Consider the following 3,993-nt stretch of genomic DNA (forward strand, 5'->3'; position numbering starts at 1 on the left):
AGTTTGATGTTGAGTAAAAAAGTAATTACATGGAATAAATAACGATAGGTAAGCCATAATGTATGTCCAAGGCAGAATGGGAAATGTTTTTCATATACCGTTACAACAAGAGATAATGAAATTTGTTTTTAAATGTTGTGTAAATGTTGCGGAGTAGAGAGGACATTATCATTCTCCTAGAATTCCATAACACCTACCTGTTTCTACTAGAATTTTAAAGGTGCAACACCTGAGTTTAGCTAGGAGGAGTTAAGATATATATTCACGAAATTCACACAAAACCTAGGTGGCCATATGGTCTAAGCAGTTCGTCTAAAGTTAGCACTAGTGTTAGCTCTAAGTCTGTAAAATAGGGATGAAAGATTCCAAAGGGACAGTCAAACTCATAAATTGAAAATAAACTGAATAAAAAAACAAACAGACAACAATAGCACACATAACACAGAAAACTAAAGAATAAGCAACACGAACCCCATCAAAAAACTATGGGGTGATCTCAGGTGCTTCAGAAGGGTAAGCAGATCCTGCACCCGTCGTGTTGCTTATGTAAGTTCGAATTCGACTTTGATCTTAATTGACAAGAATTGCCAGTGTACCTGTCAACAGTCGGTGGTTCTCCGATGGTACCCGGATGTTCCTACCATGAAATCTGGCAACCAAAATAACACCAAGGGCGCTTAAAGTGGTATTTAACACCAATGAACAAATGACTGCAACCGAGATTCTAGAAATGAATTTCTCTAAGCCAACACAAGTTTTTAAAGATATCATAATCCAGCCTTCATTGAGTTATGAGTTTAGATGTGAAAATGTCGAATGAATTCATTAGTATTGTTTGCTACATAAACATTTTAGGCATTCCAGCCAGTCATTACCTTAGCACTTTGTAATTGTTATTTCACCCACTATCCCTGAAGAAAGGTTAACAGTTATAAGGATATTAATAAAACTAGAAATCATTAAAAATATTTTTTTTATGAAAATATAATTTGCGATAGCAATGATAATATAAAATTAATAATATAAGTGATACGGTCATTTTTTTTTTTACAGAATTCAGCAAACATATTTGTCTACATGTAAAATAATATAAAAATAAGAAAACGAGATTTTGTGTCCTCTTTTGTCGTGAGGTAGATAGAAAGAAGCACTTAGTTCACTTAAAGGATAACATTATTTTTTTATTTCCCTTTTCTTCAATATTTTAACGATGCTTTTAAAACTATCAAACAATATTACTATACAAATTGTTTTAGGTATAAATATCAATGTACAAATAATGAAATAGAATAAATATTATTCTATTGTATTAAACTTGTGAAACCGGTTGCTCGGTTATAGGTGGATCCATAGACACTGCCTCTTCATATGATGGGGGCTGTGTCGTTACGGCACCGTTTTGTTCGCCTTCTTCATTTCTTTCATTGTGACTAGTATTAATGTAACGGCCTTGCTGGTTCGTTCTTGCATTGCCTGAACGAGAATTATTGCAGCAGTCCCCGTCGGAAGTTATGCAGCAAAAATAAGCCGGGTAGAAACCTCCGCATCCGTTACTGTCTCCATCACAACAATCACAACAATCACATGTACAGCCATTACACGTCAAAATTTTGCAGCAATCATCACAACAGTCAAATTTACATTCACCACAATCACAACAATCACATTTACAATCACCACAATCGCAATCACCACAATCACAATCGCCGCAGTCGCAATCGCCACAATCTATATCTCCCATTCCCTGAAATGTACATACATCATTTGGTCATTACATATATTCTGCTAAGCAAAAATAGATGATTGTGAATCTGCATGTAATTTACTCATTAAGTACCAATTTTTTTTTTAATTATACGTGTAATGCGATTCCCTCTGAAATAATTTCACACGTGTGCGTTGAAGACCCATTTATTATTATTTTTTTTTTGGGGGGGGGGGGGGGGGGGGTAGGCTGTTTTCTGCTCTTTTGTCAGGTTGTTGTCTCTTTGACACATTCCCCATTTCAATTTTCAATTTCAATCTAGATGATTTGTTCCGGTGCTTTGCAAGGAGTATACAATCAGCAAACTTGTGAGAATATTTCATCATACTCCCTTTATATAACGTTGTTTTACTCCATGATCATCCGTCATAAAATTTCGCTTTTTTATTTATTTAATAAATTCTGAAATCGAAAGTTTGAAATACTAAAGTTACCAGACGCTCTTAATTTTTCGATACTGAATCATTTTTACCAGACACTGATGCCTTATAAATCTATTTATTGTACCCAGTCTTTTCGGACAACTGACCCTCACCAGATTTTATACAACAGTATAATAGTATCACATGAAAGGGCCACCACAAGTAAGATGGGCATGTCCTACAGGTATAACAGTGGCGGATCAAGAATTTTTCATAAGTGGGGGCCCACTGACTGACCTAAGAGGGGGCCCGCTCCAGTCACGCTTCAATGATTCCCTATATAAGCAACCAAATTTTTTCCCAAAAAGGGGGGGCCCGGGCCCCCCTCTAAATCCGCCTCTGGGCTGTGAACTATCAATGTTTGTACAACATCAGATGTATATACATGGATAACCTGTATCCCAGAGCTGTATTCCAGAGGTGACATTTCCTTGGTAGAATATTTATGCTCACTATGATGTAGTTCAGGTTTATGATCGGGTTCGTGTTGCTCAATTCAAAATCTTACTTTCTGTGTATTTTAGTTTGTCTTTTCCATGTTTTTTGTTTGTTTTTGACCGGTTGTTTTTGTCATGTTTTTTTTCCTGATTCAGCTTTGTTGTCCCTTTGAACGTACCTTCTCCCCAGTTTAGGTGAATGTGATAACCAAATCAAAAGTGACACAGATTTATGTCAACACAAAAGTGCTGACTTCTTTGCTGGTGGTGCCCTAGGAGATGAATGCATAATGTTGTAGATTCTGTAATTCATCTTTAACTTTAACATGTTTAACTTTATTCATGACATCGAATTTCGCATGTTTAAAGTTTACACAGTACTGTATGTATGCATGATGTACATGTACGCAATATTAAAGAGTTAAAATAGATCGATTCAAACACTGTCCAGAAGGGGTATGCGGAAACAGCATTAAATCGAGTTTTCATAGTACATACCTCGTAATGGAAACACAAACCATAAAGGTATCTAACCGTATGCGTAGTCGTCAACCTACTAGACCCCGAGTCATTTTTACGAGCATTTCTATGGAAAATACTCCTAAATTATATCATGCGAAACCCCCTTGGGCATTTATTTATTAAAAGCATTTATTTATTAAAAACACAACACACAAGTTTAACAGGGGGTTCAAATGGAAGTATTGTTATTTGTATTTCCGATTTGATTTTATAATACGCACGCATAGTTTTACTTAAAATTTTTATGAAATGTCAATCAGAGTGATGACAATCCTTGATCATCCTTTAAAAAGCACCGGTTACTTACTGGACAGGTTTTCATCCGATTTAATTGGTTAGTTTCTCAATATATATTTATCGGATACAATTTTATCTGTATTGAATAGTAAAACAATTATTTCCCTGCTAACATAACAACACTTACCTCACCAAAATATGTTAACCAGGTAATTCCACAGTGTAGGTCACTTATGTGTATTTATATTTATTTATTGTGACGGATTTTCCGATATTTCACCTCACATTTTCATGACGCAAGTTATTTATTTTTAGAACACACAGATAGCCACAATAAGACCTATGATCATGGTGTTACTTAATCGCAGTCATATCAATACATTGTATATAGAAGATGAAGAAGAATATTATAATAAGAATAATAAGAATATATATATAAAATGACTGAATAAATAGTCAACGATTAATCTTACAGGGCGATGGATCATATAATATGGTCTAATATGATACAGTACACTATAAAAATAGACAATAATAGTGCATTGACTTGACATATCAACGATATAAGGATGAGGCTTAGAAACGGGGAAATGCGAGGCTGTGCCGAGCA

General features: G+C 35.0%; 1 long non-coding RNA gene across 1 annotated transcript; it reads right to left on the reverse strand.

The window, feature by feature from the left end:
- Positions 1-956: 956 nt before the first annotated feature.
- On the reverse strand, positions 957-3,748 carry LOC143049512 (uncharacterized). Its single transcript, XR_012970264.1, has 2 exons — positions 3,571-3,748; positions 957-1,744 (listed from the first exon to the last, which is right to left on the reverse strand). It is a non-coding gene; the product is annotated as an uncharacterized LOC143049512 (long non-coding RNA).
- Positions 3,749-3,993: the final 245 nt, after the last annotated feature.

This window comes from Mytilus galloprovincialis, chromosome 1 (genome assembly GCF_965363235.1).
Source record: "Mytilus galloprovincialis chromosome 1, xbMytGall1.hap1.1, whole genome shotgun sequence".
Classification (NCBI taxonomy): Eukaryota; Metazoa; Mollusca; class Bivalvia; order Mytilida; family Mytilidae; genus Mytilus; species Mytilus galloprovincialis.